The following is a 16,134-nucleotide window of genomic DNA, read 5'->3' as shown; positions in this document are numbered from 1 at the left end:
TCCAACTCTCACACCCATACACAACTACTGGAAAAACCTTAGCTTTGACTAGATGGACCTTTGTTACCAAAGTAATGTCTCTGCTTTTTAATATGCTGTCTAGGTTGGTCATAGCTTTTCTTCCAAGGAGAAAGTGTTTTTAACTTCTTGACTGTAGTCACCATCTGCAGTGATTTTGGAACTCAAGAAAATTGCCAGTCTCCTAAAACTGGGATCTTGTTTCCATTTTGGCTGCTCCAGGACTATTGTAAAGATAGAATGTGTTAGTGATATGTAACAAGTAAGTCCAGTCCATGAAATTCTTTTCTTTTGATTCTTTGTAGTTTTGATCATAGAAAGTCTTTATTAGTCAGTTGGTACACACATACACACTTGATATTTCAAGATAATTTGAAGAGGTGTCAGCAGAGTTTAAAGGAATCAATAGGAGATTGAAATACTCCAACCAAATTAGGAAGAAGATCCTTCCCATCCCTAGTCCTAAACCCAAATGTATAGCTTTATGGAGAAAGTGGTCTTGGATGAATGGTGCCCTTCACCACTGGGAATTCCTTAACTCATAAACATCTGGCAGAAAGAACTGGATTGATAAATAGCCTGGTTCATACTCATCCTGCCCTCAAATTGCCTACTTGTGCCTCCTATTGCCTAAAAAGAGCTAGAAGAAAAAGGGCAAAGGGGTCCAGTTGATGACTTTCATTTAGGTCAGTTCTAAGATCAGGAAAGGGTGAAGAAAGTGATGTTGATTAAACTGAATAAATTGATTTTGAGAGGAAAACTGTATTCAGCACAAGATCATTTTTATGTTCTCTATGACAGAAAGATGAGACTCATTTTATCTATTTCCATCCCTTGTTAAACACAAGAAGTGTTCCCAGCCTTCAATAAAGCCAGCCTGACTGCACTAAGTATTAACTTGACTGAGCTTTGATTATTTTGATATTTAGGCTAATGCCCAGGCCATGAAGAATCTGCTACAACCTTGTGTTAAGTATGAAATCATTGTGCTATATTATATTCTAGATTTCTCTTACCACTATACAGTGGGCCTTCCACTTCACTGTGTTTCTTAAAGTCGAAGTAGTGACTACTCTGCCTCCCTGCTGCATTGAAAAGCAAACTGTAAACAAGGTGTCTGGGTAATCAGTCAGAATTCTTGCTTCCCATCCAGTTCCTCTTGCTTCTTAACTCTTGGAGGGGGACTCTACCAGAGTTCTGCCTAGATCACCTTGGATGCTTTTTCACCAGCTCTTCTTGTCCACCCCCCACCATTGGATTCCATGTTTTTGCTCCTCATGACCTGTACCTGCAATTCCATCCAGGTGGCTGTTTTTAGGTACTGGCACTACTTCTCTGTGTGTAGTACTCTTTTACTCAACTCATGCTGCCGTAACAGAATATTTTAGCCTGATTGGCTGAAACAATGGAACTTTATTTGCTCACAGTTCTTGAGGCTAGAAGTTCAAGATCAAGGCTTAGCATGGTTGTTTTCTGGTGAGAACTTTCTTCCTGGCTTGTAGATGTCTTTCTTTTCTTCTTGTATCCTCACATGGTGCCAGATGAGGATGGGGGAGAGCAAGTTCTCTGGCCTCTTTTTATTAATCCAGTAATAAAGATCCCATACAGCTTCATCCAAACCTAAATCTGTGGTAAAGGCACCTTTACCAAATATCTTCACACTGGGGGCTAGGGCTTCAATAAGAATATGATTTGGGGGCGGGGGGGAGATGGGGAACACAAGCTCCCATAACCGGCATGGAGATAGAAGTGCCTTGGAGTTCATATCCTTTGGGGCAGCATTTAGCCAACGACTGAGCTGCACCAGAGTTTGAAGTCTCACCCTCTAAGGTCTTTCTTATGCCAGGACAAAGCCATGAGGCGTGATTTACAGTCCATAGGAATAAGCAGTGTTAGGTGAAGGAGGCTGAGGATGGGTGTGTTCAGAATGAAGGGCAGTGCCCGGGCGGCACTGGTGCCTGGGCACACTGTGTGATCGTACTGTGGGAGGGCCTGTCTTTGAATGTTTAGTTCCTGAGTTGACACGGGCACAAAGAAGGAGACGGACGAAGAGAAGGAAGGTTGGAAGTCAGCTTTCAAGTCTTAGCTTCCTCACTATTATTCCCAGATACGAGCTTCAGTCAGAGATTCTGTCTGAATCAAGGCTTTGTATATCTCTGAATAGAGATTTATCACCCACAGAATAAGTCAATAAGTCTTGGACTATCCGTGGATGTTCTTTACTAGTTCAAGTAGAATATTTTAAAATGGGAGAAAAGTCATTTTAGGACTATTTTTCTTCACAAAATAATCTGTATAAATATATTATATCCAACTGAAATCCTAATTTATACACTTAATAAAAATAATTTGACGTGTTGGTGTGGTACCTTCCTGGAGTTGTGGGATTGATTGATTTACTGACAAGTCTCAGACACAAGTTTATACAATGCTATATATAAAACATGCTAAGAGTCTGTTAAAAATATGTTTTTATCCACACTAGACCTAATGAATGTGTGTAGTAAAAATACAGTTAATATCTTTGACATTTTCTACTTAGCACAAGATGACCTGTCTTAAAAAAAAAAACCCAACAAGATGTGTTTATTAATACTCCCATCATTGGTATTGTGATTGGATCAAACTCAATCTTTGGCTATGCATTATGCATAGTTGATTCTCTAACTTGATAAGCTAAATATGTAAGACTTTAAATGTATGACTTCCACTTGATATAGTAAATCCTGAAGTCAAATTTCTCCATCATTTTCAAAACAAACATTATCATCTATTTAGATTCTCAGGCTTATAACTTTTGAAAACTGCAATATCTTCCTGTGGAATATGCACCCCATATCCATCTCCTGCCTGGCTAACTGCTTTAGTAAACTTCACCACGTCGGTACCAGGCCGCCCTGAGTCTTCACTGATTCCCCTGCATCTAACAGTGCTGGCTCAGTGCACACACTCTGCAAGTACTTGTGGGTTGAATGCTGAATTGTTCTGTTAATTAAACAATTCCCCAAGGGATCAGAATTAACTTTTGACCAATCTATTCTTTATGGATTTTTCACTTCCAGCTCTAGGAAAAATATGCCCCGTAGATTTGTGAAGAGAAAACAACCTTTATTTCCCTATGGCAGGTAGAACTCCCACCTCTCAGGTTTGCGTCTGGTCTCTAGACTAAAGATTTGGAAGCTATATGTAATCTTTTTTTCCCCTTTAGCATTAAAATGAGTAGCTTTCAAACTACTGGAACAATGGTTTCAAACAATCGGAGGAAACTTTAGCTTAGCCAATGATACACGAAATAGCAAGTAGATTACTACTTTGTCAATCAGTTTTTATAGCATGAAAATAATATTTGCCTCTTTGCTTTTCATTGAGATGATATGGAAAATAAGGGGGGGAAACTGGTTGTGGATTTCATCTCTGTGAAGCAAAGCTGCCAGGATGATTTAGGTCCCATGTGGAGCTATTTTAAGCTTTAAATATTTCGACTGAGCCCTTAGCTACTTAATACCCTTTATACTTTAAAGAGCCACCCTGCTTCTGCTGCTGGTGTAAAGCACTGGTCAAAGCTTTTATATTTAAAATGACCACTCTGTATCTGGGGATAGAGAATTCTATATAACCTATATGAAGCAACTTTGGCTCTCTACCTTCAGCAGAGAACCATAAATGTCATACAAAAGCCAAAAAATCCAACCATCTCACTTTTATGCAGTGAAGAACAGTACTAGGGTTTTTCTCAGAGTTACTGATGCAGAGTCCACTGCCATAGGACATGCCTGTATTCAGTCAAAAAGTAGCTCAGTCTTTTTGTTTGAAATTTCTGCTCTTATGTTGTATAGAAAATTCTGGTTTTAAAATGGAGATAGAATGAGAATTCTTTATTGAAAGCCAGCAACAGGAACCAGAAATGGCAGGAAGGGCATAGAAATATGCTATCAGTTATAAAGCAAAACTTAGATATGCAAGAATCTGTCAAGAACTGTGAAGAGTCAGAGACTTTAATTGCGAGTTAAAAAGTTAGCCTGCCACAGCTTCATGGATGCTGGCAGAAGACATAGCCTCTTGTTAGAGACACAGGTCTTTACCACTCAGTACAGCAGGTGGCCTGAGCCTCATCTTTGCATTGGTTCCCTCGTCCATCAGTCCTACAGGGGTGAAGCCTGGGAAAGCTCTGAATGCAGTGGGGTGTGACACGGCTAAGGAACCCTGAGTTTAACAAAACCTTAATATTATAAAGGGGGATAAGCAGAGCTGCCCAACTTTTGCCTTAGGGAGAGATATTTTCTTTATTATTTTGTTCAGGAAACAAACCTGTCCTATGTCCCAGATGGAGATCTCTCAGTCTTCCAAGGGTATTCACTATACTAGCATCCTCGATAGTCCAGAACAAAAGCCATTGATACCTCTGCTCAGAAGACCTGCAAAAATGTGAAAGACCCATGCAGAGCTGCCTCCCCAAAATTGCATGAGGCATTGAACTGGCTCTGCAATGCCCTCAGTTGCCAATATTCCACCCTGCATGGGAACAACGCCTCTCCATTGGTTGTGTGTGTGTGTGTGTGTGTGTGTGTGTGTGTGTGTACACTCAGGTGGAGCTAGTGGAAAGGACCTGCCAGCCAATGCAGGTAGACATAAGAGATGCAGGTTTGATCCCTGGGTTGGGAAGATCCCCTGGAGAAGGAAATGGCAACCTACTCAAGTATTCTTGCCTGGAGAATCCCACAAACAGAGGAGCCTGGCAGGCTACACTCCACGGGGTTGTGCAGAGTTGAAAACGACTGAAACAAGTTAGCACGGGCATAAATTTGGACTCCAGTAAAGTACCTCACCTGACATAGTCTTTTAATAAATGACTTTAAACAGTTAACCAATGGTCTCATTTTCTGAAGCCTGTGTAAGTCACTGTTTTCCCCTCAGGAATTCAGTTCTGCCCAGCCATCAATCACTCAATGGGAAACTTTGCAAAGGTGGCTTATCAGATAAATTCATTAACTGATTTAATCCATTTATATATACACTAGGAATTGCAGGGGGAAATTTTATCATATTTCCAACCAAGAGAAGCAATTTAATAGTAAATTATGTCTGTCATTTCTTGCAGATCTCTGTATACACCTTTTCTGGGTCACTTTGTTAGACTACAGATTTCCAAGTCTTCTGGCATATCAAAATCACCTGGAGTTCTTTTACAATATTCAAGTTCCCCAGCCACTCCCTCAGAGATTCTCACTCAGAGGTCTGGCATGTATTCCTGGATTATTTAATATAGAAAACTTCCTGGGTGATTTTGAGGGGCAAGCAGTTGTAGATTTTAGCTATAACTTCCCAGTGATTAAGATTTTCTGTTTATGGCTTAGGATAACATTTAAAATCTAAAACGTAAGGAACAGAGGAATGTTCAAATCATATCTGTGTAATTTTTAAAATGATCTATAAATTACTTAAAAATTTTTTAAAATTAGAGTATGGTTGATTGCAATGCTGTGCTACTTTCTGCTGTCCAACATCTGTATAATTTTAACTGGGAAAACAACATGCCTTCTGGAAAAGGCATGGAAATAAATAATTTTACATGGTGAGCACCTTTGATCCTTTGAGGGAAAGTTTCTGGTCCAAGATTGTTAGAACAAATCAAAAGGTGTGAAAGAGCTGGTGAATTTCTAAGGCTGGATTACCCACAGTTTCATCAGAGTGGGGCTCTGGGAGTGGAGAGGACAGGGGTACAAGCCTGGTGACAAAGGGGGTGAGTGTCACTGTAGCACCCCTCTGGGCAGGTGACGGAGGTCATGCTGACAGTGTGGCTGGAAGGGACTAACCACGCAAAAGAAACAAGAGGAAGACTCAACAGAAATTTCATAGTTTGGCATAGTTTTTGAAGATGAATGCCTGCCAAGTTTCAGAGGATTAAGTAGAGGACAATTGTCAATGCTAATTCTCAACTAATTTACTCACTTTTAGCAGCCACTGGGTATCCAGGTCCTATTGTTAATATTATTATTGTGGTTATTTGCATTCTATGTCTCTGGCTATTTGGTTGAAATTGTGGGGTTGGGGGAGGGGGTAGGCAACTATACCAAATTAACCTGCAACAAGTGATAGCCCCAGTTCCGGTCTCTTCTGGTCCTTGCTTACTGATCTAAAACATGAGTTGTGTTCAGTTAGATCAGTGGTTTAGAAATGTCACCCCTTAGCCCAGTGCCAGTCCCTAACAAAATTTTCAGTGATGTAAAACAAAACTAAAATATAGAAAGCAAAAAAAAGTTAAAAAAATATATATAAGAACAGTAAAGAGTTTTAAAGTGGGATTCTTTATTCTGAGATTATATTTACCCACCTCTTTGATTATAACTCTTTGTTTTACATTGTAATGGGAGAGAAAAGTTTTATTTATAGATTTTTTTTAAAGGTTTTTACTTTTGGAAAAATTAAAAACAGCCCTATGTTGAGTTGTGTATGTGTGTGCGTCTGTTTATTTCCTGATTTACTGATATTCGAAAGTCTGGGAATTCTGTGGAAGAGAGTTTGGCAGTTTCTCAGAAGGTTAAACATAGAACTATTATATGATCTAGAAATTCCACTCCTATGATTGAAAGCAGAGACCCAAATAATTATTTGTATACCCATTTCATAGTAGTGTTATTCATAATAGCAAAAAGCTGAAAATGACCCAAATATCCATCAACAAATGAGTGGATAAACAACGTTTGTACAGATCACTGGAATATTATTCAGCCTTGAAAGGAATAAGATTTTGATACTACAATTTCAATGGACTGTTTAGGTGAAATATGTTAGACCCAGATATTTTATGATTTGACTTGCATAAGGTACCTAGAGTAGTCAAATTCACAGAGACAGAGAGTAGAGTAGAGGGGCTAAGAGGACGGGGAAGGAGCAGTTCTTTTCTAACAGGCACAGAGCTTTTGTTGGTGATCATGAAAAGTTGTGGGTTTGAATAGTAGTGAAACCTGCATGGTACTGTGAATGGTTTTTAAGACCATTGAATTGTCGGTGGTTGTTGGACTTAGGCTATACTCAGGCCCTTGCTATGCAGACCTCTTTGTATTAGTCGTGATTTCCCAGAGAAACTATAAATATATATATAGAGAGAGAAACAGCTTTATTTTAAGAATGTCATTGTGGGGGCTGGTAAATCCAAAATCTTCAGAGCAGGCTGACTGGCAGGAGATCTAAAGAAGAGCTCATGTTTCAGCTTTAGTCCGAAGGCTCTCTGCTGGTAGAATTCCCTTTTCCTCTGGAGACCTCACTGTTTTCTCTTATGGCCTTCAACCAATTGGACAGGCCCACTCAGATTATAGAGGGTAATCTGCTTTATTCAAAGTCTACTGGTTTTAGCTGTTGAAGTGAAGTCACTCAGTTGTGTCTGACTCTTTGCGACCCCATGGACTGTAGCCTACCATGTTCCTCCACCCATGGGATTTTCCAGGCAAGAATACTGGAATGGGGTGCCATTTAATCATATCTAAAAAAACACTTTAACAGTAGCATGTAGATTGGCATTTTACCAAACAACTGGGCACCATAGCCTAGCCAAGTTGACACATACAGTTAACCATTATGCTTCCCAATATGCCAGCTTGCTTCATGTATTGTCTTGTATTTTTCAAAAAAAAAAAGAAAAAAGTTTGCTCATAATTTTTTTACCTAACACTAGTCATCTACCTCCCTTCCTTCTAATTTGTGGCTTCCAATATGCTTCCAAACAGGACAGTCATAGCCAGACTCTTTAGCATTAAAATTAAGTAAGGTATGAGTTATGAGGGTTCTTTGGGAAGAAGGCAGACACACAGTCTGGTATGTGGACTTACTGACATTTATTCTGGCATGTTAGGTGCCATTTACTTCCTGGAAGTTTCTTTTTTATGTTTCTGGAAAGGAACTATCCAGGGATTATTAATTTGAAGTTTTTAAAAAATTGAAATGTATGCGAGACATGGTGAAAGAGAAAGACAGAGATAAAAAGTGTGTTTCCTGCATAAACTAGGGGAAAAAGTCTCACATTTTAGATCTGAGGCCACACTAACCCTGGAGTCATATTTTGAATGGGAAGAGTTTGGTCATCATTTAACAGTTATGGTATTTTTGTCTTCAGCTTCAACATTTTCCTTTCACAAATTTATCTTAGTGGCTACATCTCCTCCTAATATTTGAAGAACCAGTGATTCAAAGTGAGGGCAGAAATGTCATATCATGTTTTGAGCAGAGAGCAGGCAGCAGAAGGTCTTGGGATTTATTTCTGCCTCCACAACTAACTTGCAATGCAGTGGGGCATGCTGCTGCTAAATCTCTGTGAAGATTGCCAGTCTACAGTGTGGGCAGAGTCACTGTTTTGTAGAAGTATTTCATGTTTGTAAATACCCCATGACCCTTGAACTAAAAATGCTATTGAGGTACAAAGTATTATTTTCAAGTGACTGAACACCGTGCACCCCTGAACTCTGCAGGATAAAGTGGTTTGTGTAGTCTACTTAAACACTTCTTGTGTTTGGTTTTCCTGATTGCCAGACACAGAAGAACTAGAGAAGATCCATATAAAGTTGTTTTATTCTTTTGTTTAAAAAATATCATGCCACAGGGTAAATTTCATACCGATTTTGAGGATATTCCTTTTTGTTTTTTTCAGTGTTTCTTCACTTTCCATGAATCTGTTTAGTTTTATGGATCTTGAGATCTAGCTGAGATTTAAAGAAGAAAAAAAAGGGTCTATGCCCTAGAGATATCTTCAGAATAATTCATGAGCCACATAAGGCGACCAGGAGGTTCCCATATGAATCACGCACACGTGGTGGTTTCTTTCCCTTATATTTGAAACTTGCTGAAGAGAAAGGTGATGCTGAGGGCAGCGTCTTCGGTGGCACAGCACTCTCCTGCCTCCCACATTCCCCTCCAGTAGGACTCTTTCAAACATACCCTCATCCTCTCACCTTTGCAAAATGTGAGAAAGTGTGGCCGAGTGGCTTTCATGCTGCAGAACGGAAGGAGGGGAGCATATGTTGAAACTGTTACTGATCTAAACTCCCTCTTGCTTTTAAATGTCTTACACGTGGCAGGGAGGGGGGTGGGGTATCAGAACTCACACTTCAGTGCCTGCATGATTACCTTTCTCCAAATCTGTCTCACTGTTGAGAAAAACCTTCCTTGTTGGCTTTTTAGGATACAATGTGGGTGTATTTTACAAATTTTTCCCCCAACTTGTTTCAGGTACTACAGTTATTTACTTATATCTCACAGCCATTTGGTTAACCTTATAAATGTCAACCTGACTGAATGGTTTCCTTTTACCTAGTGTCTGGAATTCTAACTAATGGTACTGTTATAAAGTGAGGAAAGGAAACAACTATAAGAGTCACAGTCCTTCGTGGAAATTGTCTTGTTCCTTCTGATTTGTGAAGTCTACCAACTGTTAAGAGTTTCTTGATTGAGTCTAACAGCCCTTGAACATAGGGACCGAGTTGAGTTTTAATGCAATTGAGTCGAAAGCGATACAGTGTTTTGTAGACCCATATCGATTGGCAGCCTGGCAAATGAGGACTGGCAAAAAACTCACACCGATAAAATGTCTCTTAGGCTCATCTACCGCAAATTTTTTTTTTTTTTTTCTATCACTGTTGGCATATTTTTCCCGGCTCCCTGAACGCAATTCCTTGTGAGGAATTATAACTGAAATGTTCAAGATCACCTCTGAATCACATCAGTCACCACTTCCTTACCTCACGTGCAGCAAGATTTCTCTTTGCTAGTCTCCTAGATCTTCTCTACTTCTTCGGCTTCTATCTAATCCCTTCCTACCAATTTTCTTCCTGCAACTACTTTCCCAGTTTCTTCTCTGTCTCCTTCCGGATTTCCTTTTTCTCCTTAAGTGCTGATGCTGCCTTCTTCCCACTGATCTCCTCAGGTTACATTGTTTCCCTTAGAAGTCTGATTCTCACTCATCATTTTATAATAGCTTCAAAATGAATTTGCTCAATCATGTCTGACTCTTTGTGACTCTGTAGGCTGTAGTTGGAGAGGCTCCTCTGTTCCTGAAATTCTCCAGGCCAGAATACTGGAGTTAGTAGTCATTCCCTTCTTCAGGGGATCTTCCTGATCCAGGGATCAAATCCTATAGTAGCTTAAGTGCTTATGATTCCCAAACTTATATATTGTCTTGATCACTCCACTGATGTTCAGATTTATAATCTGCTCTGTTTATCAATTTGTTTCACAGGGACCTCAGATGAACTCTGTTTTTGAATCATCCTCTCAAATTCTGAATGATAATTACTGACACACCACCCCCTGAGCCAGCTGTCACAGAGAGAAAGTCAGTAATCAGTCTAATATTTCCTTCTTTACTTTTCCTATTCAGACAATTCCACAGTCCTTTGCATTTCATCTCTCAAATATCTCTATAGAGTCTCCTCTTTTTCACTACTGCTGTTGATGCAAAAGTCAAAGCTCTTTCCTCATCAGTCCTAACTAGGCGTCTTCTTTCTAGCCTCGCTTCCCTCGCTTTGCCTCATTTATGCCATAGAAGGATACTTCTAAGACACAAAGTTGACCATAGTGCTCTTACAATTAGAATGGTATTCTTTCACCTATTAAATTGATACCAAGAACCATAATATGACTCAAAAGCCTGCCTTTGTTTTCTTATTAGATTACAGTTTTCCTCCTCCAGACTGACCCTTCCTTCTAGCCATTAGTAACTCATTCAACTTTCAAGACTAAGTTCAAGCATAAACTTCGCTAGAGATCTTCCTTTTCCTACATAGGTTGAGCTAAGTGCCTCTCCGCTTACTTCCATAGCAACAAATTCACAACATTCTTACAGTACTTGTGAAGTTATAGAGAACTGTGTTCTTTCTAAGAGGTCCTCCATAGCACTATTCCTGCTATCCTTCCACTCCCAGAGCTCAGTGCAGTGCTTAGATCACACTTGGTGCTCAATGAATTTGAACTGAACCAGAATATTCCAGGTGACTGTAACTAAAGCGTTGTTCTTATGACCTTTCTTCCTGCTTAGAATCTACAGACATTCCCTAATGCTCTGTGAAGATTTATAATCATATGTATCTGTCTTTCCTTGTGTGTGTTTGGTCCTGCCTTCCCTATTCAGATGCTCCTCAATTCAGTTCTTCTCAATTCACACTGCTCTTCTTTGCCATCATCACTTGTAGGTTCAATAATCATGGACTTTCAACTTTACATAAACCTTTTTAGCATTCACAAAAAACTTTCACAATGAATTCTTATTCCCTCATCTAATAATTTTTGCTCTCCTTCCTGCCTGCTTTGCCTTCTTTGTGTCCTAATTTATATTCCTATTTTCTTGAAGGCTCATCACTTCTATGATATCCACTATAAGAAAAGACAGCAGTCTTTTACTTCATCTATATTTTTCTAAAAAAGATACATAATCTTGCTTTATACTATACTATTTCTCCCATTCTAAATACCTCCCCAAGTTTTCTTAATTTTTAGTGTTGCATATTTTATCCTTTCAAGTTTCTTCAGAGTTTACCAGAGGTAAAGCCAGAACTTTTCTCTCTGTGTATTTATACTGTCATCCATGGTCCTTGGAACAGAAGAGATTCTCTTTGTGGGTGGCATCTACTAAGATTTTCTTCTTTTGTGAAATAAATTTATTTTCTCCTCATATTCAACTTCAGCCCTGGAATATAGTTGATGCATCGTTAAGTTTCTTTTCATTCTGTATTATTGCAGTATTTTTAGAAAGTCCTTCAGATATTTAGAAAAATTATTTTTTCTGCATCATGTCGTTGATCTTGACCTTGTCCACAGAAATGAGATATTGCTTTACAACCAGTAAAACTGCTGTTCCACGTGCAAACAATAATATGTAATATAGTATTGTATTGATATAGCAATGGTGTAAGCCCTGAAATACAGGATAGGTTGAACTGTTTTTGTTTTTTAATCCAATTCAATAAGGTGATAGAAACATCTTGTTTGAGGAAGGAAAAAAAAGATGTTTGTTTACAGGTTTACTTTCCTCTGATTGCTTCTATGAATTTCTTTTTGTTTTCATATTCATCAGCAGTGTTATGTAGAATTAATAGTGCCTATATCATGGAGGGTGTCTGCCCCGGTAGCTCAGAGGTTAAAGCATCTGCCTGCAATGTGGGAGACCTGGGTTCGATTCCTGGGTCTGGAAGATCCCCTGGAGAAGGAAATGGCAACCCACTCCAGTATTCTTGCCTGGATATCATGGAGAGTAGGTCTTCGCCTCCCTTCCAAAAACCAAAACAATTTTTAAATCGAACAAAGTTGAGAAAACAATGATAATAATACAAAGATATAGTACCATGTTCTGAGTAACAAGATCTACTGTTTAGCTAACAGCCATTTTTTCAGATGTTATAATTGGGTAGGATTTATGATTCAGGTTAAAGCTTCAGGGGCAAGCAAATTCTAGAGATTTTTAAAATGTAAATCAACAGTAACAAGAAATCCCCCCCTAAGGAGTCCAGCATTATTTACAAAGTCAATTGGGCTATGACAGTGATCCTTCTTTTTCTTTCTTTCTTTCTTTTTTTTTCTACTCCTGGTTCTTTTTATTTATTTATTTATTTTACTTTACAATTCTGTATTGGTTTTGCCATACATTGACATGAATCCATCACGGGTGTACATGCGTTCCCAAACATGAACCTCCCTCCCATACCCCTCCCCACAACATCTCTCTGGGTCATCCCCGTGTACCAGCCCCAAGCATGCCATATCCTGCATCGGACATAGACTGGCAATTCGATTCTTACATGATATTATACATGTTTCAATGCCATTCTCCCAAATCATCTCACCCTCTCCCTCTCCCTCTGAGTCCAAAAGTCTGCTATACACATCTGTGTCTTTTTTGCTGTCCTGCATACAGGGTCATCACTGCCATCTTTCTAAATTCCATATATATGTGTTAGTATACTGTATTGGTGTTTTTCTTTCGGGCTTACTTTACTCTGTATAATCGGTTCCAGTTTCATCCATCTCATCAGAACTGATTCAAATGTATTCTTTTTAACAGCTGAGTAATACTCCATTGTGTATATGTACCACAGCTTTCTTATCCATTCATCTACTGATGGACATCTAGGTTGTTTCCATATAGAGCTCAGACTTCATTTTTCAGCTTTCTCTCAGAGCTCTGCAACCTATAACTTAAGCAGCATATATCAGGCATGCTAAAGTCTGCTCTTCCCATCAGGGAACTTGTGCAATTGACTTGCTCTCCTGGTGAGCGGATGAGCAAATTGGTATGGGCAAAAGGTCAATCTGTATTCATGGTGTGCTAATGCCTTTGCAGATGAAAAAAATTATAACAACTCTCCTGGACATACCACACTGTATGCATAATTTGAAAAAAAGAAACACATGTGTAAACTCCGTGAACATACTTTAAACGAATGGTACTACTTACTGATGGCCTTCTGCCTCCAATTTGAGAGGTCCTTTAACAGGAAAGAATGTTGTCCTGTAACTCTCCATTCAGACAGGACATCTGACAGTGGCATCCAGCTTCCTTCATGTCTTTCATGTATTAATCCCATATCTAATATGTGATGATTTAACAAGAGCTGAAGGCAATGGCACCCCACTCCAGTACTCTTGCCTGGAAAATCCCATGGATGGAGGAGCTTGGTGGGCTGCAGTCCATGGGGTCGCTAAGAGTCGGACACGACTGAGCGACTTCCCTTTCACTTTTCACTTTCATGCATTGGAGAAGGAAATGGCAACCCACTCCAGTGTTCTTGCCTGGAGAATCCCAGGGACGGGGGAGCCTGGTGGGCTGCCGTCTATGAGGTCACATAGAGTCGGACACAACTGAAGCAACTTAGCAGTAACTATGATTTGATTGTCGTGAGCACAGCGCATCTGAATCTCAAAACATTAAATCGTAGTGTTTGTTTCAACATTCCATGTCCTGGTATATTAAAGAAATGTTTCTGGTGAAATAAATTAATTAACAATCAGTCATGAGGGCCCTGTCATTCGGTGTCTTGTGCCCACAGGCACCATACAAACATGATTAATAAAAGAGCACCCTGGAGTGAAAGAGGTCAATCATTGCATCATGGCATTAAAAATGAGACTATGGCATGTCAACAACTTTAATTGAGTTAAGTGTTCCATGAAAAGAATAGAAAAAGTCAAAATGAGAAACAGGGCTCTTCATTATTTCCAAAATTGTTGATGCAAGATTTTTTTCAAGTAAGGGAGTTTTGCATCCCTAAAAGAAATATCAAATTGTCAGTTGATCTCTTTGAAAAAGAATATTAAGCACTTCCATCAATAGAAAGACTAAAACTTTATGTGATATTGATTAAATCCTTGGTAATTTTTGCTCTTTTATATTTTATAAGACTAATAGTAATACATTTAAGAAGAGAATTTTAGAAGATATAATTATGTACAGGTTCTAAAGAGGAATTTTTTTTTAAGTATGGGTTACTTTGCCTTTTATTAATCCAACTCAAACATTATTTTTTAGATTTCTAAAAAAGTAACTTTTATTATTTAAAACAATCTATGAGTAATTTATATCCAATAAAATGTATAGATCTTAAGTGTTCCAATTTGATGAGTTTTGACAGTTGCACACACTTGTGTAAAAGATAGTATTTAATCACCCCAGGAAATTTCCCCACAATCTTTCTGTTGGGTCGCTCAGTGCCAACAGGTGCAACCACTTATTTTTTTCACTGTGTTTAGTTTTAGCTGATCTAGAACTTTAGGAAATGGAAACATACAATAAACAATGTTGAGATTTCATCCATGTAGCAGTAGAAATATGGTCTGTATCAATAGCCTGCTTCTTTTACTGCTGATCATTGTTTTTCAATGTGGATATAACATAATTTGTTTTTCTGTTTCTGTGTTGATGGGCAGTTGTCTTATTACCCTTTCAGAAATTGCTCTCTGAAATTTGACTTCATAGAAATGCACAAACTCTTTACTACACTGTCCTCCCACGTGGGCAGCTAAAGCTGTTTCTTCATTTTTCTGAAGAGGATGGGTAATTTTAGATGAATGATGAAAAAATCATGTTTGTAATTGATGAAGAATTTAGCTATGGTGGCTAATGCTTTGGAACAGTTGTATTTTTCTAAAAAGAAACCCAATTTATTAAAATTCTTATTTAGATCATAAATTCATGCATATTTGAGAAATTATACAGATAATGTATATGAAATTGTAGTTTATAAAGATGATAAATATTGGATAATATTTTAAAAATAATCTATTCTTAATAGTGTTAGAATTTTTTGTTTCAGAAGTTTTAAGTAAATCAGGGTATGCAAAGATATAGATTTGTATGCATATATTTTTAGCTATCAAGAAAATGTATGTTCTAAAATGCCATAATTATATATAGAGTAATACCTTTATCTAAAGACTATAATTATTTAGAATACAGTGGGCATACTGTTAGCATAATTTACTTCATTGTTCAAAATAGCAAGAGAAATGGTCCTACTTCAAATGACTGACAACCGCTTTCAAAGTCTCAAGGGATAGGCCCAAATATCAAATTAAAAGCATGTCATAACATATTTTTTAGCTTGTTATTTTGCTGCATTTAATTTTACATTATGATTCTGATATGAAATTAAATTTCCTATAATGGATTTTTTTTCTTTTCCCCCTCCAAACTGTTAGCTCCTTGTGAGGAGGGTTTAGTTTTTGTTCACATCTGTATCTTTGAATTCTAATGTCTACCCCAATGCCCAGAACACAGTAGGAAAGAAACATTGGTAGGATGATTGAATGCCTATATACACTGTGACTAGGCTTGACTGATACGTGTCCTGTTTTTGTACTATATCAGATACCATACCAGTCAAAATGATCAAAAGAACAATTTTTTCTTGATTTTTGGTAAATTAAATATTTTTTCTAATTCAGTTATTACTGTATGGAAACCAGATTGATGTTGTTTGCAATTTGGCTGATGTTCTTCATTTTCCAATGTGAATCAACTATCTACATTTATTACTAGGAAAAATGGTTTCTAGAGCTTAGAGGCTGTGGAAAAATCTACACCAGAAACACTGGTGATTTTTCTCAGCTGGAGGGATTGTCTATACTACACCCACTCAT

The sequence above is a fragment of the Oryx dammah genome, unplaced genomic scaffold (assembly GCF_014754425.2).
Source record: "Oryx dammah isolate SB20612 unplaced genomic scaffold, SCBI_Odam_1.1 HiC_scaffold_20, whole genome shotgun sequence".
Taxonomy (NCBI): domain Eukaryota; kingdom Metazoa; phylum Chordata; class Mammalia; order Artiodactyla; family Bovidae; genus Oryx; species Oryx dammah.
Note: the sequence above shows the minus strand (reverse complement) of the source record.